The sequence below is a fragment of the Danio rerio genome, chromosome 1 (assembly GCF_052040795.2).
Source record: "Danio rerio strain M-AB ecotype USA chromosome 1, GRCz13ab, whole genome shotgun sequence".
In the NCBI taxonomy this organism is placed as follows: domain Eukaryota; kingdom Metazoa; phylum Chordata; class Actinopteri; order Cypriniformes; family Danionidae; genus Danio; species Danio rerio.
In genome coordinates, this window is record NC_141021.1 from 8,198,263 (window position 1) to 8,223,307 (window position 25,045).

Below are 25,045 nucleotides of genomic sequence, written 5' to 3' on the forward strand. Positions count from 1 at the left end.
CTTTTATATTTGTATACACTCCCTGACAAAAGTCTTGTCCAAGTTTTAGGAACAACAAATAATATCTTGATTCTAGTTGATCATTTGGTCTCAGAAGTGGCTTAAATGAGGCAAAGGCCTCTAGATTATGCTTATTTTACCAAAATAAAATATGATCATGCATTGATTTTTAATTATTTAATTAGGACAGTAAGGTCTGACTGTGCTTAGACAAAAGTATTGTCACTTAACAGAAATAATGTACAGTACAGAACATTTAGGATTGAAATGTAATGGGCAGCACAAATGTCTTGATATCTCAGGCTATTGATGTTGCCATCCACTCTGTAGATCACTCGCACGCCCCATACTGAATGTAACCCCAAACCATGATTGTTCTTTCACCAAATTTGACAGTAGTATTTGTGATGTATGTGATGCAGTTCAACAGAGGATTCATCTGAAAAATCTATTTTCATTATAGGTCTGTTGAATTAATTATAAACTAAATGATTTAGACTGGTGCTCATAATGTTACCAAAGATTTTAATTCCCAATAAATATATTTTTTAAACTTTCTGGTCACCAAATAATCCTGTTGAAACAAATGCAGATTATTATGCAGACATATTTTAATTCTATTTTAAATTCAACCCTGATATATTCACTGACAGAAATGTTAATTGTGGAGCTAACCAGCATATTTAAAATATTTCTGAGGATCACTGAAATTGCAATGATGTATAAAGTTCAGCATTCCATTACAGAAACAAATCACACTTCAAAATATTTTAACAGAAGTATTATTATTATTATTATTATTATTATTATTATTTTTGGTCAAATAAAGACAATGAATAAGCAAAAGGAAATAAAATTAAATAAATTTGATCAAATTCAACAATTAAATAAATAGTTTCTGCTTTGCAAAAGAATAAGAAAGTCTCAATTAAATTTGAATAATAATTAAAATATAATTATATATTTTATATAACAATCTCTGTTAAATCTGCATCACATTTTTTTTTCTCCCTGTCTCACCCTGCCATAATTCAAGAGCAAGGCGAGTGTGAGGTTTTTTTTTTTTTTTTGCCTCCCTCTCCTACAATGTATCTTACTTCCTTTTTCTAAATGCTACCTTCTGTGACCTGTCTTGCCCTGTAAATTGTGATGTTTGTGTATGGTCGGGGGGTTTTATTTCACTATACGAAAGTGTATGTGACAAATAAAGGCCTGATTTGATTTAATTTGATTTGACATTACCTGAACTGACCATTAGCACATCTACAGTTTTTAACGTGTAAATAAACTAAAATATGAATATTTTAACCTCACACTAATTTCCCTCTAACCATCATGAATGCAGTCGAGAAGATGCTTGCTCTCGGTCAGTGGTGAGATCTAGAGCTGTAATAATGGCATATGCATTTCTCTCAGGCTGTGGCACTACTGCACACAAAACAGCTCATGCCAGGGTTTGGGTGTCCCCATAGGTTGCCATGGTTACCGGCGGATGGGCACAATAGACCGTCACAATGAATGCTGAGTCTGCTGGTGGACTGAAGAGATAATGGTGCTGCTGCTTCCCTCTTTGACTCTTTCTGTCTCTCTGGCCCTCTCATTCTCCCCCGAGAGACTTTTTCCTCTTTCTAATTGCACTTGAACAAGCACAAAAGTTAAATCCTACAGAAAAGTCAATCTGTGGTAACCATCTGGAGGAAAAGTTCACGTTTTAATTTTCATGGTGATTCATTGAAGTGATTTACACAATAACATGAATCAGTGGTATTTTATAAATCAGTATGATTTGTGTTTTTATTTATTTATTTTAACTTTTTATTAATTTTTATTTATTATTATTTTATTATTTAATATTTTTTTAACAAATAATATAACTAATTTATATAATATACTATTTTTATAACTAAGTACAGAGTAATTAGATATTAAAAAGTTTGCAATGTTTGTAAGTGTGTACTATTGTGACATTGTGAAGTAGGGCTGGACGATATTGGCAAAAAATCTGTATTTTTACAGATGTTTTCTGTAAAAATCTCTGTATTTTTAGGATGAATGACGGTATACGATATATAGTATTTTCCCAGAAATTGTTACTTGAGAGTTAAAGCCTTTATTAAAACTTTTTATTAAACTTTTTTTGAGCAAAATATAATTTAAACACAGGGGTTTCCCTCCCTGAGGGTCAAACAACAAAAAATAAGGTCAAAAATCTTGGTGTGACTCTGGAGTCAGATCTGAATTTCAATAGTCATGTCAAAGCAGTCAGTAAATCAGCATGCTAGCATCTCAAAAACACTGCAAGAATCAGATGCTTTGTTTTTACTAAAGATTTCGAGAAACTTGTTCATGCTTTTATCAGCAGCAGGGAGGATTACTGCCTCCTCACTGGTCTTCCCAAAAAGACAGTTGCAGCTCATCCAGAACACTACAGGCAGGATTCTAACCAGAACCAAGAAATCAAAGCACATCACACCTGTCCTCAAGTCTTTACACTGGCTCCCAGTTACATTCAGAATAGATTTTAAATTATTACTACTTGTCTATAAATCACTAAATAGCCTAGGACCTCAATACATAACAGGTGTGCTCACATATTCAGATCACTCAGATCTTTAGGATCATATAAACTAAAAATTCCAAGAGTTTTAGTCTACTTGTCTAATTAGCCTAACCCTTTAAGCTGTATAGAAGTGTCTTGAAAAGCATCTAGTAAAATATGATTTACTGTCATCATGGCAAAGATAAAATAAATCATTTAATAGAAATGCGTTATTAAAACTATTATGTTTAGAAATGTGTTAAAAAAATTCTCTCCGTTAAACAGAAATTGGGAAAAAATAAACAGGGGGCAAAATATTCACTTCAACTTTATATTTAAAATGACCAAGATTAAGCCAGTATATCTAGCACATATTGTTGTGTTACTTTTGACCCACCCGTGTGTTACTTTCATCCCTGCTGATGGGGTCAAAAGTAACGACGTGTGACTTTTGTTTAAAGTGAAGTTATATTGGAATTGCTCTACATTGGTACAAAATAACAGCTGATTTTGATAGACTGCTGTCTAAAATATATTTCTGCTAAACATGATCTTTAAAAAATCTGATCTGATCTCCCCTACTGATTGGGAAAAAATAAAATAAATCATTCATAGAAATCAACCTAAAAATATGATCTTATTATATCTATTATTTTTTGGCAGGTTGACAGATTTTCCATCATTCAAGTGCTTTGAAAGGAAAAGAGTTTGAACATACTGCCTAACATCTGCTTTTGTGTGATAAAAAGAGAGTAGATTTGGGTTTAACACAGCTTGAGAGCGAGTGAATGATGGCAGAATGTGGATTTTTGGTTGAAACAACCTTTTTGAACTAAAACAAAACAATCCCTCCTGACCTTCCTTGATATACTAAAGATAAAATAACAACCGATCATGCAGTTCTGGATTTTGTCATAACAATCTATTTATAAGTCTATTTTTTTCCTTCCTTTTCTTTTCGTCAAACGTTGTTGGTCCAACATTCTACAGTAGCCTATATTCACATTAAATATGCTCTGAATGTAGGGCTTGCTATTAATCTTGTCACATAAATAGGCTAACGTTTGATTTAATAAGTTACTTTAATTTACTGGTTAAGACTCAAGGGATCAAGTGTGTAAAGCTAAAGCTGCAAAATAAACAGCAAAGTTTTAAAATCTAGTTCCTAATCTGGCTTGAAGGTGAAAATAGACTTTAGTTTTAAAAACTTGGGGTTTGAAATAGGTTCAAAGTTATGTTTCTGTGATAGTACACTGCTAGCATGTTTAAGTTAGCCTAGGCTACATGATTTAACACTGCTATTTTGTTTGCTACCATGTTTGATTTAGCACCCTGCTATTGTGTTTTAAATCTGGTAGCGTGCAGTGTCGAGTGGGTCGAGGAGTTGTTACAGTGTAAAAAATGTATGATCAATTAGTCCTAACACCATATGTTTTTAGGTCATTGTAAATATTTAAACTAAGTTAATCATGTTCTAACTTAAAGGGCTCTATGCACAGCTAGAGTTTTAAAGCCAACGATGAAAGCTTAATGTGAGTATTTTCAATTTCACAGGTTGTTTTTACAGCATCGATGTTGTAACGTAATCACAATACATTCCTTTAAATAGACTTAAGCATTCATTTAGTTGTTTAAGCGTAAAATGAGATGAAAGACTGTTGTATCCACTAGTGCCGTCAGTAGCAACAGGCTAATGCAGAAATTTCATTGAAAACACTGAAATAAAATAAGCTGTCATATTTTAAAGACATGGCGAGGGGAAATTGAATTTAATGCAGTGCTTTTTATATGATCTGAGACCCACTTCATATTGTATATCTACCAGCCATTGAAGATTGCTGATTTTTAAAGAAATCAAATCTTAAACGTGACAATTTTGTAATGGAAAAACAGTTTACTGTAAGCCATTGGTCTGCTTGGCTGAAAATGAAAAGTCTGTGTGTATAAATCAGATTTGATAAGTATTGCAAGCTGATTTAAGTCAGTTTAACATAATATAAGCTCGATTTGTAAGGTTATTTGATTTAGCTTAAAAATTTAAGGCAACCAGGATTTTTTTTTTTTTTACAGTGTAGTGTATATTATTGTATATTGTATTATGTTGTATATAGCCTAATAACATATAGAGGAATTACCAACCTATGTCACTCATGACATCACACAAGTTCCCGGTTGCAAACAAAGACAGGTTGCAATAGCGAACATGTGGTGTTGTGTGGTAGGATGCCAAATTCAAGCTCAAAGTCCAAGATAACAAAACTTTTACCGTACACCACACTGCTTTAAATGCCAACCGCAGATGTCTTTGGCTAAAAGAGAGCTGAATGGAGCGAGGACCTAATTAAAAATGCTCTGCAGTTCTTATTTCATGTCAGGTAAGTTCTTGCTATGCTGAATAATACACATTACTCGTTTTTGATAAGTTTGATGGTAAATAAATTGTGGACACTGATTGCCAAAATTGAAATGTAAGGATGTAAGTTTACATACCCCAACACTGCCATACAGGTGCAGTTTGCTGTCAGGATGCAGTTGTTTTGCTTGTTGATTATTATCCAGGCCTTGCTCAGCTCCGTCTTCTTTCCTTGTCTTTGGCTAGGCAGAACCTCGGTTTTTAGCACTACAAAGTTTTGAATCTAGTAACCATTATTTCTTGCACATGACCACGCAGAACAAAATTGTTGGCATCCAAAGACTTGTAGGCATTCTCTCTTGTGACATAGTTGTATTTCTGATGCTGGATGCTTGGCCATTTCATCTTATCCAATATCCATTGGGAGGGTGCTATCGCAAATGGACCGGTCAGACGAACGCCGCTCACTTTAACGTTAATTTTGCCGAATAACTATGCTTATCACTGAGTGACAAGCTGTTATACACTGAAATCATTATGTAAATAATATATATATATATTATATGTAATCAATATAATACAACAACAAACGTAAATGTAAATGCTAGTGCTCCCTTTTTTTATTTATCTGTAACCTCGCTGCACGCGCATCCTGAATGTTTACAAACCAGTATTCATCTATAGGCTATTTGATTGTAACTTTAATTGTAATGCAATAATGCACACCTTTTGTAAAGCTGCTTTGAAACAATAATAATTGTAAAAAGTGCTATACAGATAAACCTGAATTGGGTGACTGACACCAGCCCGCCAGTAAAATGAAAAGAGAAGAAAGAAGAAGAAATGAATGACTTTAATTTTGAAAGACATCTAAAAGCTGTTGACGCAGCAGTCAGACGCGGTTCATAATATGTGAGATTAACACCTCCTAAATGCCTTTTGAAACGGAATGCGGTCTGTTCATTTGCGAGGGGCGAAAGTTTAGTTAAATATCAATGTTGAAATGTGGAAAACGCAAAAAAACCCCAAATCTATTACTGGCCGTGTGGACCAGGTGTGATGTGGACACGACGCGCAACCGGTACACACGCACTCATTCACGAGCATGACGAGACTTCACGCGGCCGTGATCACTCAAGATAATGCCAGCCGCAAAAGAGGTTATTAAAAAGACAATTAACTGAGCAAAGGGCATCTAACTGAGCTTATAATAGAGCATTGAAAACATGATGTTGAAGAAGATGATTGTATGACTAACATCAAACACCTGAGTTGGCTTGCCAGGTAAAAATAAAAGTAGGTCTACAGTGTACTGTGTAAAATGCTGGGTCTGAAGATCATGCTAGTCATGAGAACTTTTAAATAACAATTTGAGGCTAACACAAACACAACATGTTATTTGTTAAGAAATAAAATATCTCTTGCGTAATATGCTTTTCATGTAGACTATTAATGTTATAATAATTCTTTCAGTAATGTATTTTAAGTAAACTGTGGAGGTTTACGCATGGAATAATTTATACAGTGAACTACTGTGAAAAAAAGGCTTGTAGGAAGCCATACAAATGATACGCTGTTTTAAGCCATTGTTGCATATTTACCATGATGCTAGCATGATTTATCACACAGCTGGGATGTTTTATAATGTTATTAACGTTTCTAATTAGCAAAAGGTTAGCATGCTTTAGCACATTGTTGGCTTGTTTCTAACATGATTTAACACACTGACAGAACGATTTATTACATTCATTAATTTTCTTTTTAGGCTTAGTCCCTTTATTAATCAGGGATTGCCACAGCGGAATGAACCGCCAACTTATCCAGCAAGCCATGACTGGGAAACAACCATACACTCCCATTAACACGCATACACTACGGACAATTTAGCTTACCCAATTCACCTATACCACATGTCTTTGGACAGTGAGGAAAACAGAGCACCAGGAGGTAACTCACACCAACACGGGGTGAACATGCAGACTCCACACAGAAATGCCAACTGATGCAGCCGAGGTGACATCCCTTGATTTATTACATTGTGTTTGCATAATTTAATACTCCGCTACCATGGTTCAACATGCTATTGTATGATGAAGACAATGTTAGCATTGAAAGAGACAAAAATAAGGGCAGCATGGTGGCTTAGTGGTTAGCACTGTTGCCTCACAGCTAGAAGGTTGCTAGTTCAAGTCCCAGCTGGGCCAGTTGGCATATATGTGTGGAGTTTGTGTGCTCTTCCAGGGTTGGCGTGGGTTTCCTCCGGGTGCCGCTATAAATTCCGATGTGGCGACCTCTAATAAATAAGGGACTAAGCCAAAAGAAAATGATTGAATGAATGAGAGACCAAAATACTGTATATAATTGGGCATGAGCTACAGACGTCAGACTTAATGATCATGCTAAAATAACTCGGTGAGAATGAGAATATAGAGGAATTAAATTTGTTAGTGACAAAAACTAAGACCATAAAACACTGAGGGCATAAAAGCCCACCCGGTTGATAGGATATCCACAAAATCCATGAGAAACTGGATGGAGGGAGAAAAAGATTGACCTGAAAAAGGGGAAAAAAAGAGACTCCGCTCTCAGAAAGTCCCCCGATGAGCTTAGGCTTTGTGAAAGCATCGTTTTTTTTTGCTGACACTTACTTCAAAAGGTTTGTGCGGTGTGTCGCTGTGTTTGTAGGAGCGGCTCAGACTGAGTGTGTGTTATAAAGTGGGTGAATTGCACCTTCCGGGCTGGTCAAATAGTGGCAGCCTCTTCCATTTCAGTGAGAGCCGTGTTTGATTGTGCTTTCCCAGAACTCTTCCCTGCAGGATCTTTTGATTTGGTCTTTTCAGGACTCCTCAGAGACTCGTGCAGATCTTTGTGTGATCAGGCAGTCTGATACGCTCATCTATTTCCAGCTCTAAAGTCCAAACATACCACAGCTTTAGTTGAAACACTTTTCTGGTGCAATTGAGTTTCAGGTTTAGTTTACCTGCAGTCACTTTTGAAAGAAGTCTCATCAACACTACATAGATTTTTTTTTAAGAAATAGAGTAAAATATCATTTTAACTGCTGGGTCAGTTGGCATTTCTGTGTGGAGTTTGCATGTTCTCCCCGTGTTCGTGTGGGTTTCCTGCAGGTGCTTCCCCACAAGTTCTAAAACATGTGGGACAGGTGAACTGGGTAAGCTAAATTGTCTGTAGTGTATGTGTGTGAATGAGTGTGTATGGATGTTTCCCAGTGATGGGTTGCAGCTGGAAGGGCATTCGCTGCGTAAAATATATGCTGGATAAGTTAGCGGTTCATTCCGCTGTGGCGACCCCAGATTAATAAAGGGACTAAGCCGAAAAGAAAATGAATGAATGAATGAAATATTCCTCACTGGAATGCTGACTTGAATAACAAACAGATACATTTAAATTCTGAAACTGAATTCCTAAAAAATAACGTTGATGCAATTTTTAGTGCAGATGAGATTGTTAAACTGTACTGTAATCAAATGTGGGCCTTAAAAGTATAGTTCACCCAAAAATTTTTTTTCTCATTTACTCACTCTCTAGTGGGTTCCAGACCTGTTTGAGTTTCTTTTGTAAAGAATGTTGAAGACAGGGTCTCTGTCTAGCCATTTATTTTTATATAGTTTTTTCATTGTATAAATGTTAATGCCCAACATTATTCAAAATATCTTATTTTGTGTTTATCTGAAAAAAAAAAGCTCATGCATTAAAGGAACTTACTGAGAGGAACTAAACTGTTACTAAACATTTTTGGGTGAAGTTCCTGTAAAATTAATCTCTTACATTGATAGTTTGCCCTCACAAATGTATATTCAAATGCAGTGTTAGGGAAGATTTTTGAAGAACATACCCAATGTAAATAATTATTTCAGTTCAATTCAGTTCATCCAAAAAAAAAAAAAAAAAACTTGTTATAAAACAGTTCGACGACATAATCGTATATATAAAAAAGAAAATCAGACACGGAGAGTCTCAAATCTTTTTGTACGAGGAACTACTTTTTTCTGCCGTTCATGCACACCTGCAGCTGATGTCAGAACAGCAGAAACTGTTACTACTACACCATCATCGCATTAGAGCTAGTGTCTGAATGATTCTCTAGCGTGATATCTAAAGTGATGACAAAACAGGTTCTTATGATGCATAATCTTATGGTGCAACCGTCTTTGCTCTTCTCAGTTTGACAGGCTGGTGGCCACCAACGTGCTAAAATTTAAAATAGACACTATACTTATAAATAAACTGCATAGTTGCAATCTAAACAACTACATCCTCACCTAAAAAGCCCCATAAGTACATTATGTTGTCCAACAGCAGTAGTATTTGTCAAACTGTAGGGAGATAGTTGATCTACTTTCCCTCTCTGTGGGCTGAGTAATAAACAAGAGTGAAGAGGCTGTAAGAGTGCTGTTATTGCAGAATACTGCACGGCTATCAGCCAATTAAATTGAAGGACCAGACAGAACTGTTGTATATATACAGTATGCTGACTTAATATAACAAACATTATGATGAATCTTAAGTTTTTAGCCAAAACCCATACTGTTCACCCTCAGAAAATGTGGTATGTAATGTACAGTATACAACACACGTTGTTTGAGATTATCCTTTTAAGAAGCTCAGTATTTCAGTCAGTAAGCTTGTAATGTAGACAATGGGACCTCTTCTGTAATCTATATTCTTTCCCTCTCTCTCTTCAGACACACTCCCTGAATAAGTGTTTGCTGCATCAGCACAGGTTTTCCCTTGAAGCTCAAAAGCCAATGTAAGTAAATGGGACAAAATGTCAAAGGATTTACGATGCTATGAATTAGGTGCCTAAATGGGAACTTACAGTTTTGTACTTTACATAAATAATGCTCTATAATGGGCTCTCGAATACTGTTTGGTGACATCTTAAATGTCCACTTTAGAAAGAACAGAATTCTTATTCTAACCTGACGGCAGAGACACATTGTTCACTGGGTTTAGTGCAGCAGCAGCTGTCGTTTTTTCATTTTGGACTTGATGATCATGTTTAATGTCATTTAGTTTTCAAGTTATGAAAGAAGTTATACAAGAAATCATTTCAGTTTTCACTGTCATGCTGATTTGGTAATTAAGAGGCTTTTATGATTTACATTATGATTTAATGTTGACAATGGCTGTGCTGCTATGGTGCAAATAATTGTTCTGTTGACTTCAAAAGAACCTACAGTTAGGCATGGTTTAAACGTTTATCGTGGTTTGTAAAAGTCAAGGTATTAAAACCACAAAAAATTATATATCGTTCCTAAGGTATATGCAAAGTTTTTTTAAAGTGTTTTTTTTTCTTGTATTGTAATGAAATCTGTGTTTTTGAAACTAACGAAGACCGCAGAAGTCAGAAAAAAATATTTAGTTTGAGTTACTGTTCCAAAATATTATACTGTAAGTGTTTTCTAAAATGAAATATATTGTGTTCAATGAGGAAAGAAGTTGTTTTTACCCTGACATTTCAAAATAAATTATTTTATAGTATTCACAATATTGTGATACAGCGAAACCGTGATATTTTTATCCAAGTTTATTATATCGTCAGAAACTTATAGCAGCCCATGCCTACCTACAGTATGTCAAATTTGATGTGCTCTATCATTAATTTCTATTTATTTCATTGCATGTAGACTAGGGCTGCATGATATTAGACATGGGCCGATATATGATTCTGATGGTATGATAACCTTGGATAAAATATTACTGTTTCACAGTATTGTGATCACTGGTCTAAAATATATTCTATTCATATGTCTTGGTAAAAAACAAAACTTTTTTCCCCTTTGAATTCAATATATTTTATTTTGAGAAACATTTAAAATATGTTGGAGCAGTAAACATGTCAGACTGAATAATTCAAATGAATCATTGACTTCTGCTGTCTTTAGTTTCAAAACACAGATTTAGAGAAATGGAGAGCATCAGCTGACAGTCACGCACCGCTACATGAACTGACTGTTTTGAGGACTGCATAGGGGCAATGGCGCCTGTAATGAAAAGTAAATAAATCGGGCCATTTTTATATTTATTTCAAAGTGTTTTCTTGCCTAAATAAAATGAAAGCCCAGAACTGTTTCACATTTAAGAGCAGGGGACATCCCCTGGTGGGCCGGCAGTATAGGTTGCATATAGAGAGGATCGGCTCTTTGAAGGTTGTCACCCTTCACAGAAAGATAAAAAAATACAGGAGAAATACGGGAAAAAACCCTTATGGCATGTAAAATACGGGATAATCACAGGAAAAACAGGAGGGTTGACAGGCATGTATTATTGTCGATGAAAAATAAACTCTGTATTTAAAAAAAATAGTCGAGGCAGTGTTAAATGAACAAAAACAACAGACCAACTTGTAAAAAGAACACGAAAATTAACTTGATTTCTACCTTTCTGATTTCTTTTCTGTAAACTTTCCTTTGTTAGCTTCCTGCAGCAACTTTTTGCGTCAGTCGATTTTCCATGCCACAAATGCTGTCAATTGAGCTAAACTTGTATTGAACCCATATTTCCTTCTGTAACTGTACAGCTCGGGACATCTGCAGCGGAAGAACAAATAGTCGATCTGTTTTACTGTCACATAAATAACAAAGCAGGCTTTCGCTCAGTTGATTTCGCTTTGCTATTGAATAAAACACGGCACCTCTATTTTATCCAATGACAACTTTTGGCTTACCAGACAACTTTCAAACCCATCCAGCATCATTTGTGCCAACTCAGCACAGAGTTTGTTGAAAGATAATACATAATCATTTCCCAAAATAAGACACTTTAAATAGGAATGATAATACAGAATGGATTTTGGTTTGCCTCGTCAGTACAGTGAGACCTCATAAATCATTAATACCTGATCAGTTCACACAAATAATGTTGAAAAGTCTAATTTATCAGACACAAACTCTGAATATGATTGCGGTCTACATATTCTTGAGATTTATTAATGTGGCTTGTAGCTGCCATGCCTTTTGGCTTCGCCTGCACACTATTTTATGGACTGTTATGCAACTCATATGGGCAACTCGTTCTGATTTAATGTGCTGATTAGAAATATCTGTCCTTTATCGTTACTCAGGCATCTGTACACTTCACATAAAGTGCTTTATGATTGTCTGGGGCAAATAGACGGCCAGGTTTCTAATGGTCGGAAGCGGTTCTCCATTGCCTTTGCAATTTTGAAGAACATTCTTGTTTCATTTCGTTTCTATCTTTGATGGATGTTGTCTGGCTTTTTGGCAAGCGGACCACAGAGATTTGTGTTCGGGACTCAACAAAGCATTGGGAAGAGCTACGTTAAGCAATATTTTCTTCCCATCAATCCCCCAAATAGAGCTGAAGCTTCTTATTCTGTTTATGAAATATGAAAGGCAATGCACGGTTTATCTGACATGTCCCCCTTATGCACTTTCTTTATGGTAGGGGCAATAGCCGATGGCAGTCGCAGCGAAAGGCAACATTTCATGCTCGGTTGCCCTGAGTGGGACAAATGAGGGTGACATTGAACCCAACCGGTTTCAAAGCCTCATTAAGCTGAAACGTGTGTTCTGAATCCCAGACCTTGCTTTCCCTCGTCCAATACGATATTCTATTATAATTCCAATCTGATGTACAGCAATCCTTTTTTTCACCTTTAACATAGGCAATCAGTCACAATGCCCCCCTCCTTCCTTAAATGCCCTTTTATGCTGTGATTGCAAAGTGAATTACAATAGCAAATCATTACGGTGACCAGGCCAACTATGCAGGCATCAATATAAAAAGAATGGGAGTTAATGTACTTAACACATTATGATTCATTCATTCGTTCATCTAGGGGTGCCCAAACTTTTTTGTATAAAGGGCTAAAAGCCAAATATGAATGAGAGCCGTGGGCTGAAGGTAAATACACCAAGCTATATTACGCTAAAGTTGCCATGGATAATTTACAAGTGGCAACATCCCACTCTCTCTCGTGAAGCTGATATGGAGGTAACTGAAACTGCAATTCATCGGAACTCCGCTAGGCTTGGCTCCAAAATAGAGCAGATTTCTATTGAGCCCAATGTTAAAATAGCCAACTTTACAGCAGAAAAAAAAGGTGATTACAGCCTGGAACAAAGAACGTTTTTATTTTATATAGCTAATATTACTCTTCATGACAACTGTGATGGGGTGGATTATTTTATAACTCATCCGTTTCCTTTGAGTTTTTTTTAGTCTGCACAATTAAGGGCATGGCAACTCGAATGACAGCTAGATCTCGCTGGTCGTCGTGTCACCTCATTGATTCCGGCTGATTAGCTGCTGAACTCGACATATACATCGTATTGAAATTCAGTAATATTTTACAATAAGGTTCATTAGTTTATGCATTTACTAACATGAACTAATCATGAACAACACATTCACAGCATTTATTAATCATAATTAAACATTTACTAATGCATTATTAACAACCAAGTCCATGCTTGTTAACATTAGTTAATGCACCATGAGTTAACATGAACTAACAATGAACTACGTTTTTTTTCATTAACGTTAACTTATATGAACAAATACAGCGGTAAATGCATTGTTCATTGTTTGTTCATGTTAGTAAATGCATTAATTAACATTAACTAATGAACCTTATTGTAAAGTGTGACCTGAAATTCTTGTATACTTATCATCTCTATAGATGTATTTGTTTTATTTAAGATCATTTATTATTTATAATTTTCTTTAGACCTGTAAATCACTCCAGAATCTGACAGATTTATTTGCTGTAGGGTCTAGAACAGTCATCTGAATTGTTGTCATACAGTGTTATGCTTGGATTTCATTAATAGCCTTGCATTTACTAACACAGACTATATTTGAAGTATTTGAAACTATTTAGCATTTTCCTCCTGTTGAAAAACGTCATAAGAACAATGTTTAGAGGCTCAGTGTGTTACAACAGTGTTTTTAAAAAGGTCTAAACACTTTATTTATTTAGTATACAACCAAGCACATGTGGTCAGAACACAAACAAATTGCAGGTAATGAAGTATTAGCTGTGAAGCTTACAGAAATAGGGCTGTTGTATGGAAATTCAATGGAATGTTGTTGGTTTTTATGCTATGGAAACTTGAATAATTTATTCTGGTCGTCTTGTGTCTTGAAGACTGTTCTGTTACAGTGCTAAACATGCTGGTAATTGTATACTCTGAAAACATAATATTGACAAATATTTAGTAATTATCAAAACCGGCTGTGGGATGTTTGCGCTCTTGTCTGCTCATGGCAAATGAGTAATAAATGGAAATAAAAGCGCGATGCCTTGGGCACACTGACTCCATTTGCTTCCATTCACTCCAAACGTTGTCAGCTTTCCAGTGTTAATGTGAATGGAGTGAATGACTCTTAATGATGATGCTGTTTTCTGTTTTGCAGCATGTCTTTTTTTGGAGTAAATTCATACACTGGAGTTTTTAGCTTCTCAGTGTATGAATTAATAAGCGGACACTTCATTTAGGAAGACATTTAAAATACAAACCTTATCATCATTGATAATCATACAGAATTATAAATTAAAATAATTAAAAATTAAACTATAAATTCATCCCTTAAATTACAATTCTGAACATTTGATTGAATATAGGATATTTAATGTATCTAAAATAAACAGAATTGTCATGATAATCAATAGTCTTCAGATGATACAAAAAACACACTGCTTTGACTTGTGCGCATAACGTTATTAATTTGTATTATGATTAGAGATACACCATTTAACTGGCAAATGGTATAATGTGAGGCATTTATGAGTGAAACATACTGCAATAAATTTCAGGTTGTATTGTCTTAGATGATCTCTGTATAATCCATATTATATGACCAATGAAATGCTGTTACTCCTGCAGTTCTTTGACGCCATCTGCTGGATTAAAATGAATGTGCGTTTTTATTCAGTGTTTACACCGTTTCAGGCCTGTACTAGTATTTTTATGTTGAATTATGTCACAAAAGTATGTTGTTCAGTTGTTTGCATCATGATTATGCAGTTGTGGCTTCTTTATTCAGCCTGTGATAAAGCAAATTATCACATTTAGCGGTCAATTTATTAGGTACAACTCACTATTACTGGGTTGGTCCCCCTTTTGCCTTCAGAACTGCCTTAATCCTTTGTGGCGTAGATTCAACAAGGTACTGGAAATAGTAATCAGATTTTGGTCCATATTGAAATGATAGCATCAAGCAGTTGCTGCAGATTTGTCTGCACATCCATGATGTGAATTTCCCATTCCACCACATCCCAAAGGTGCTCTATTGGATTGAGTCATAAAGGGATGGACATGGTCAGCAACAATACTCAAGCAGGCTGTGGCTTCGACACAATGCTCGATTGGTACTAATGGGCCCAAAGTGTGCCAAGAAAATATCCCCCAAACCATTACACCACCATCACTAGCCTAAATTGTTGATACAAGGCAGGATGAATCCATGCTTTCATTAAAACCAAATTCTGACGCCTACGAATGTTGAAGCAGAAATTAAGACTCATCAGACCAGGCAATGTTTTTCCAATCTTCTATTGTCGAGTTTTGGTGCGTCTGTGCGAATTGTAGCCTCAGTTTCTTGTTCTTATCTGACAGAAGTGGCACTCATGTGGTCTTCTGCTGCTGTAGCCCATCTGCCTCAATGTTTGAAGCTTTGTGTGTTCTTCTGCATATCTCGGTTGTAACGAGTGGTTATTTGAGTTACTGGAACCAGTCTGGCCATTATCCTCTGACCTCTTGCATCAACGAGGCATTTACGCCCACAGAACTGCCACTCACTGAATATTTTCTCTTTTTCGGACCATTCTCTGTAAACCCTAGAGATGGTTGTGCATGAAAATCCCAGTAGATCGGCAGTTTCCGACCATGCCACCTTCAAAGTCACTTAAATCACCTCTCTTCCCCATTCTGATGCTCGGTTTGAACTGCAGCAGATCGTCTTGATCATTTCTACATGCCTAAATGCATTGAGTTGCTGCCAGGTAATTTGCTGATTAGAAATTTGTTTTAACGAGCAGTTGATCAGGTGTACCTAATAAATAGGCCAGTTAGTGTATATTGAGGTGGGATACGGGTCATGTTAGGGACAAATTTGGTAGTATAGGTAGGTTTAGTGATGGGTTAAAGTGAAGCAGTATAGTTTAAATGTAAATACAGAAATTAGTTACAGATGTAATTACATGCAGGTAGTTAATCAATCTTAAGTACATTGTAAAAACATTTACACATTAAGGACATTATAACAAATGATTAATTTTAGTGCAAGTACATATCAGTTAAGGCCACTTTATATGAAGTGGGACCATTTTTTTTGGTTACTAGTAAAAATTATTTAAACATTAAAAAAAAAAAATTTAAATCAGTATTAAGTTGCCCAATTTGCTGTAGTAAAACATGGAATTAAAATCAGCCATTAAAAATCATAATCATGCATAACTAATTGTGACTAAATCACTGGACTCAATCTGAGATCACATACAGTACACTAGGTAACACAGACAAACGTTATGCACTCACCTCTTTGTGTTGGGTCTTCAGACGCGGTCAGTAAACCGGCCTGTGGCGAGCCTTCACATTCTCCCACTGAGAGCAAAAAGCAACACACAGCGTTGATTTGTTAGTCACAGCGGTCGATCACAGCCTGTTATGCACAGACAGCAGGGCTTCTGAATGGATCTGGAAAATATGGAAAGCGCAGATAATTGTGTTGCCTCTAACTTGTTAAATTGATTTGCATAGCTTGTTGAACTCCCCTTCCCTGGCATTATGGAGCAACAGAGCAATATCCTAATTGTTGGATATTAAGGGATAAAATAAAATATATTTATAGGGATATAGGGATATTTCAACCTAAACTCACCATACTCACCATTAAAAGGAGAGTTCATCCATAGCTGAAAATTCTGTCACCGTTAACTCACCTTTTACTTGTTCCAAACTTGTTTTATTTTATTTATTTATTTTGGTCGGGTAATGTCTTTGGTTGCTGAAAACGTTGCATTACTAAATTATTTAGGATCTTGCAAATGTCCCTGCTGGCCACTTTCTAAGGTTTGCATTCACAAGCTCATTGAGTAAACTATAGTATTTAGTCACTGTGATTGTTTGGACTGAGAGCCAGAGATGGATTTCTGCCCGCCTTCTCCACAGGAGAGCTACTTCAAACCGATCTCTGCTATTCACACACTTGACAGACTAATGGCAGTCTTTAGAAGCAGAGCTGGGACAAATACAAATGAAATAGATTCACTTAAACAAGCTGTTTACTTTTTGGTAATTAAAGGTGACCAAACAAAACATTTACTAGATTTACTTTTTAAACCGCAGCAATTTCTTTGCTGGTACATGCAGTTTTTATATAACTGATTTGTTCTTTTTTGTATAAGATGAAAAATAAAATGAAATGTAAAAAACAAATTAAATAAATATAAATAAAATTAAATTTTTTTTTATGAAATGTAAAAAAAAAAAAACAAATTAAATAAAAAAATAACTTAAATTTAATGGAAAATCTAATTAAATTAAAATAAATGTAATTTAAATATTAAGTTAAATTAAATGTAAAAAACTAAATAACTAATAATAAAAAATAAATACATTTAATTTTAAGATTAAAATTAAGTTAAATTAAATGTAAAAAATAACTAAAATTGAAACAAATTAATTAAAATAATGAAACAAAGTAAAATGAAATAAAATTTGTTTAATGTTTATTTCAATATTCAAAATTTTATATTTTCTTTCAATGCAAACTAATTTCACATAGTGTGCCGACAAGCCTCTAAACAATTTATTCATATTTTGTTATTATTTATTCAGGAGGGTTTTCTCTACAATTAATGGAAGCAAAGTCGAAGCAAAATATTTCTTTCATAATAATTGCTCTGCAGTTTTCCCAATTGGGTTGTAAATGGAGATCTGTGTTGTTAAATGGAAGTACATTAAACAGTATGTGCGCTGTACTCCATTCCCTGGACTTTATGCTCAAATGTCAAGGATGTGATTGGAGTTTAAATGATCTTTATTAAGCTCTCAATGTCTTGCCAGACACATTCAGATCTTACAACTTTCTCTTTATTTCATTTTGAGTGATCAACAACTGTATATGATAGAACAGCTTTCATTTAATTAGAAACTTTGTTTTAGATGTTTTGAGAAATGGACTCATCACCATTGTTGGAAAGCAAAGTATTTACAATAAGATTCCACTTGAATAATCAATGAACAAAACATTTATTACACATTTTTTTTCATTGTTGTTAGTGGTAGTTATAATAAAAAATCAAGTCATTGTTAGTTCATGTTAAATAAAAGTGGGTTAACAAGAACAACATTGTAATTTTAATAATGCATTATTTAATGTTGAATTATGGTTATATTGAATTATAAATCTTGTGTTGCTCATTCTTAATTATTTAAAATCTAATAATTGATTTATTTTATCTGTCATGATATACATCATATTTTACTAGATGTTTTTGCAAGAAACTAGTATTCCGTTTAAATTGACAATTAAAGGGGAAATTAAGCACTCAGTCAAGTTTACATTATTTTGTACATTGGTTTAAACTTTTATGAAAATATATTAATGGAACTATTTAGCAGAAAATGGCATGTTTTACTATAGCTTTTAGACCTACGGCGCAGCCATCTTGGAATATCGTTGTGTCTGACGTCACAGGGTTGGTTCCGTTCCTTCAGCTGAACAGATACAGTGGAAGTAATGGACTGAACAAAGCATAATTTAACCCAATGCGTGAAGTTGTGGATATATATATATATATATATATATATATATATATATATATATATATATATATATATATATATATATATATATATATATATATATATGATGCGGCTTGCGCCCTAGGTCTAAATGATCTAGTAAAACATGTCATTTTCTGCTAAATGGTTAAATTAATCGAGTTTGTTTAATACAGTTTCATTAAAATTTAATCCAAGTGTACAAAATAAGGTAATCTTGACAGTCCACTTAAGTTTTGCTAGGTTAATTAGGCAAGTTATTGTAATTAGACAAGCCATTGTATAACAATGGTTTGTTGTATAGCTAATAATAAAAAAAAAGCTTAATGAGACTACTAATATTGACCTTAAAATGGTTTAAAATAAATAAAAACTGCTTTTATTCTAGCTTAAATAAATTAAATAAGACTTTCTCCAGAAGAAACCAATAATATCTAAAATACTGTAAAAATGTATTAAATATCACTAAATATATGAAGAGGAATAAATATTTCACAGGAAGGTTAATAATTTTGCCTTTAACTGCACAAATTGTTTGTTTTAACAACAAGAAAACAAAAGTAAAACAATCTAAAACCTTTTGTTCAGTCGTTTGACACGTTTGTTCGTGTAAGACATGGGCTCAGTTGGAGAAAATGACATGGCTTTAAAGAATATAAGTCGGTTGAAGTCGTGCACAAGAGAAAAAGAAATGGAAAAGAAAGTCTCTTGAAACACTTAACTGGATTACTCTTCATGGCCTGACTCAACAGGGCTGGAACGCCGGATAAGCCGCTGCAGATGTGACTTAACATGCAAATGATTCCAAGAATTATTTCAATAATAATGTGCACAGGTTGGAGGTAGAATACTTTTTTCAGCAGAGCATCTAGCTCAATGTCAGAGCAGTCCCTCTTGTTTGATCGCTATGGTTACGCTGACCAGTGGCCAATCGGTTTGCTTAACACAACAAAAACGTGCAATCAGTGAGTGCCAGGCTAGAGAGAGAAAGAGAGAGAGCTCAGGGACTGCACTCGTCTTCCTGCTCATCTTTCTTCATCTCTGCCTTTCATTCTCTCGGTTCGGCGTGTTTTCTTTTCCCCAGGCCTCCTCCTCCTCCTCTCTCCTTCTGCTACTGATGTCTTTTCATGTCAGTTCATGACAGGTTCACTCTTGGTTCACAGATTCTGTTTAACTGAACTGATCTGACAATTTAAGTGAATTTATATTTTTAGTGGGGGAAAAAGCAAGTTTATTTATATAGCACATTTCATACACAATGTTAGTTCAAAGTGCACTGTAAAAAAAAATGTAGTGTTCCACGCAATGTGTTCATGCTGTCCCAACACAAATCGATTAAGTTAACATAACACATTTAGGTGGATTAAACATAAAAAAAAATCAGTTTCCAAAATAAAATCTCCAGAATTGTGTTGTTTAAGCTTATATTAAATAAAAGCAATTCCACGCAAATGTCAACCTTGCCATGAAAAATATCAAGTTTTCAGCAAAATAGCGAACCCCTTTCTAACTTTTTGTTTTGTGTAGGCTTGTATTGTACGCTACTGTAAAAATACACAAAAATATCTCTGTCAATGTTTTCAAACAATTATATTTTATTTACCAAAGTCACACAAGTGGCAATTTCATATCTGTCACATCCATAACGGAGAGAATTCACATCCATAACAAAGCTTTTCCCTCATTAAATGCAATAATGTAAAATAAAATATAATAAATAATTTTTGTTCTATAGAGAGACCACTTTTATCCTTTTGAATAGCATTGTTTCTTTTGGGTCGTGCAGTTTAATTCACAGAATTTCTACAAAGTACAGTACATCCGGAAATACTTAATAGCTTTTCACTTCTTTTTTTTTTGTTTATGTTACAGCCTTATTACTAAATGGATTAAATTAATTTATAACCTCAAAATCTCCTCAAAATACCTCATAATGACAATGTGAAAAAAACATTTTTTTTTATTGTTGCAAATGTGTATATATATATATATATATATATATATATATATATATATATATATATATATATATATATATATATATATATATATATAATTGAATTTATATTCAATTGGAATTTGCCACAAGACATTTGAAGGACTCTCAAACCATTAAAAAAAAAAAAATTCTCTGGTCTGATAAGACTAAAATTGAACTCTTTGGAGTGAATTCCAGAAGTTACATATGGAGAAAACCAGGAACTGCGCATTAGGCTGATACCATCCCTACAGTGAAACGTGGTGGTGGCAGCATCATGCTGTGGGGATGTTTTCCAGCAGCAGGAACTGGAAGACTAGTCAGGATAGAGGGAAAGATGAATGCAGCAATGTACAGAGACATCCTGAATGAAAACCTGCTTCAGAGTGCTCTTGACCTCAGACTGGGGCGAAGGTTCATCTTCCAGCAGGACAATGACCCAAAGCACACCGCCAAAATATCAATGGAGTGGCTTCACAACAACTTTGTGAATGTCCTTGAGTGGCCCAGCCAGAGCCCAGACCTAAGTCCTATTGAAAATCTTTGAAGAGATCTGAAAATGGCTGTACACAGTCACTTCCCATCCAACTTGATAGAGCTTGAGAGGTACTGCAAAGAGGAATGGGCAAAAATTCCCTAAGACAGGTGTGCCAAACTTGTGGCATCATATTCAAAAAGTTGTGAGGCTGTAATTGCTGCCAAAGGTGGATCAATAAAGTATTGAGCAAAGGCTTTGAATACTGATGTACACGTGATTTTTCAGGTTTTTTATTTTTATTAAAAATTAAAAAAATATATCTTTTTTCACATTGTCAATATGGGGTATTGTGTGTAGGATTTTGAGGAAATAAATTAATTTAATCCATTTTAGAATAAGACTAACATGAAAAAGTGAAGCGCTATGACTACTTTCCTGATGCACTGTACATATACACAGAGGATGGCTTAAATCACAAAAATATTATTCATTAGGTTTACAAAATTTTTTAAAGCTAAGTGATTGCAAACAATGTACTGTATATGGGCTGAATTTAAACAAATTAAATTACTACATCTAATGTTTGTTGCAGTTCGGCTCACTTAATTACTACAAAAAATAAATAAAAAATTAAGAAGGGCTTTGCACAGCACTGTACATTACACAATGCCATATTTACATCTTCATCACCAATGTTTAGAAGTATTCGCATTAGTCATGCTTTCCACGCTTCTAGCACGTGAGTCTATGTCCCTTTAGTGATGGATCAGGCTCTTCGCAGACACCGGGAGGCTTTGCTTTGACTGACAGCTGCTGGAGCTGCGCAGCCTGAGACGCATCTCCACACTACTGCACTTGTTCTTGGCTAAATGGGCAATACAGCAGGAGTCTGTTTCATTAGTGGACTCCTCTGAGAGAGACCCACACACACAAACCCTCATTAATTAGTGCAAGCCCATCACTGGCAGCAGCCTCTGAATCACAACCAGCTCTGTTTAGCTCAAGGAAACTCTGAGCCCTTCTGAACTCGCAGTCTTAGTCTGTTTTCATAAACACCTTAAATGAACCACTTCAAACTTTTTGTTTACCTTAGTTTGTTTTTATTATATATGCATTTTTAATTGGCGCATAACTCAGACTGCATTGTTTGTGGTGTACACTGTAAAAAATGCTGGGTTACACACTGTTGATTTGTGTTGGGAACTTGAAGGAATTAAGTTAACTTTAGGTTGCAAATTTAGGTTGATTGAACATAAAACAATGAAGTTGCCCCCCAAAAAACACAATTGTGTTGGTTCAACTTGTTTTAATCAAAAGTAGTTTGAACAAACAGCAAATGTCTTTTTTTTTAGTGTATAGACATGAATCAGGACTTATTAATTTATTTTTCTTCTGCTTAGTCACCATTTATCAGGGGTAGCCACAGCGGAATGAACCGCCAACTATTCCAGCATATATTTTATATATGGAAGGATACCCTTCCAGTTGCAACCCAGTACTGAGAAACACCTAAACACTTTCGCATTCACACACACACACTCATATACTAGGCCAATTTAGTTAATCCAATTCACCAATAGAGCATGTCTTTGGACCGTTGGGGAAAATGGAGCTTCCGGGGGAAACCAACATGGGGGAACATACACAGAAATGCCAACTGGCACTCGAACCAGTGACCTTTTTGCTGTGAGGCAACAGTGCTAACCACTGAGCTACCGTGCCATTCAAATCAGGATTATTGATGTCTTATTGCTTTCGTAAGCTAACATATTGATACATGTCACATGGTGGGGTTTAAAATGGCCAAAATGTCATGAGAAAATCTGATATAAATCTAAATGGACATGTATTTGGTTGGCTTAGAGCAGGGTGTGTTCAAACTCGGTCCTGGAGGGCCGGTGTCCTGCATAGTTTAGCTCCAACTTCCTTTAACACACCTTCCTGGAAGTTTCTAGTATACCTAGTAAGAGTTTGATTAGCTGGTTCAGGTGTGTTTAATTGGGGTTGGAACTAAAATATGCAGGACACCGGCCCTCCAGGATCAAGCTTGGACACCTCTGGCTTAGAGTCCGTTTTTATTCAATAAATCCAGTCAAATGTGACAGTAAAGATTTACCTTCACCTACATATTACTTTTTAGACTCAAAAATGGATAGTTTACTTTTTTACTATGAAATACAAAGAAATGGTAATGTTGAATTAATTATATATTTTATAATTTATAACTTAAACTTTTAATGACTGCTGAAGTAAAAAACATTGTATATACATATTTAAATGTACACCACAATTATTTCAAAACAAACAAATGACTAAATTCATTAAAAAAAAATAAATATATGGCAAAATTTAACATAAAAGTTTTTATTATTTTTTTTTTACTATTTAATGTAATTAATGCATTACAATGTTAGCAACTTGAATTATATTTAGTAAATGAATATATATATATATATATATATATATATATATATATATATATATATATATATATATATATATATATATATATATATATATATATTATGTCTGTTAGCAGAGCAATGATAGTCATATAGACTGTGTCTTTGACACAATGCTTAATTGGTACCAATGGGCCCAAAGTGTGCCAAGAAAATATCCCCCACACCATTACACCACCACCTGCCTAAACCATTGATACAAGGCAGAATGGATCCATGCTTTTATGGTGTTGACGCCACATTTTGCAGAGGAATTAGAGACTTTTCAGACCAGGCAACATTTTTCTAATGTTTTATTGTCCAATTTTGGTGAGCCTGTGTGAATTGTAGCCTTAGTTTCCTGTTCTTAGTTGACAGGAGTGGCACGCGGTGTGGCCTTCTGCTGCTGTAGCACATTCGCCTCAAGGTTGGACATGTTGTGCGTTCAGAGATGCTCCTCTGCATACCTCGGTTGTAATGAGTGGTTATTTGAGTAACTTGTCTTTTTATCAGCTGGAATCAGTCTGGCCATTCTCCTCTGACCTCTGGCATCAACAAGGCATTTGTGCCCACAGAACTGCCGCTCACCGGATATTTTCTCTTTTCAGTCTCCGGATGGTTGTGCGTGAAAATCCCAGTCAGTCAGCAGTTTCTGAAATACTCAGACCAGACCAGCTGGCACCAGCAACCATGCTACGTTCAAAGTCACTTAAATCACCTTTCTTCCCCATTCTGATGCTCCGTTTGAACTAGAGCACATCATCTTGACCATGTCTACATGCCTAAATGTACTGAGTTGCTGCCCTGTGATTGGCTGATTAGAAATTTTGCTTAACAAGCAGTTGCATAGGTGTACTTAATTAAGTGTCCGGTAAATGTATATACAACAATGGTTTCCAGCACATGCACAGGTAAAACTAATGAATAATTTTTTAATATGCTTAATATATTAATACTGCTCCTTCAACAGACATTTAACTGACTATAAGGAACTTTGCAAGTACATGTCAAATTACAGTAACCCTAACCCCAACCTAACAGTCTACGTTTAACTTAGCCTACTTTTAACTTAAATTCAACAAACAGACCATCAAAATAAAGTGTGTCCACTATTTAAAGCACATAATTGTTAAGGCTAAACAAACACACAAAACATATACTAACAGTAATCACTCCTCACCAAGCTACAGTGCATTATTTGTTGTAGTTAGATGTTGTTTCAGGGATGCCAACAGGGGATTTTTTCATTGCCATGTCCTCATAGAGCAGACATCATGTTTTATGGCAGACGCAGCCCTGATTTGGACACTCAAGAGTGGCCACAGATGGCAGATCGGGCTGACCATGTGCATACTGCCTATGGAGTTGGCAAAGCGCACAACTTACAGTACGTCCTGCCATTGATGTGCTTGTGAGAATACATATGGGCAACTAGTGGTCTCCTTGCTTCTCCCTGTTGTTTATATTCAATCCCGAGA

The 25,045-nt window shown here is 35.1% G+C and overlaps 1 protein-coding gene across 6 annotated transcripts in view; it reads left to right on the forward strand.

Annotated features, from left to right (window-relative positions):
- The first annotated feature begins 5,741 nt into the window (after nt 1–5,741).
- Nucleotides 5,742–25,045, forward strand: part of LOC147846669 (uncharacterized) — a 188,318-nt gene continuing 169,014 nt past the window's right edge. For 2 of the 6 annotated variants that reach the window (XR_015476140.1, XR_015476138.1), the window contains exons 1-2: nt 5,742–6,176; nt 9,599–9,663. The gene's annotated coding sequence lies outside the window, so the exon portion shown is untranslated. The remainder of the gene's footprint in view (nt 6,177–9,598; nt 9,664–25,045) is intronic. The other 4 variants (XR_015476137.1, XR_015476144.1, XR_015476136.1 and 1 more) reach the window with 4 other exon arrangements.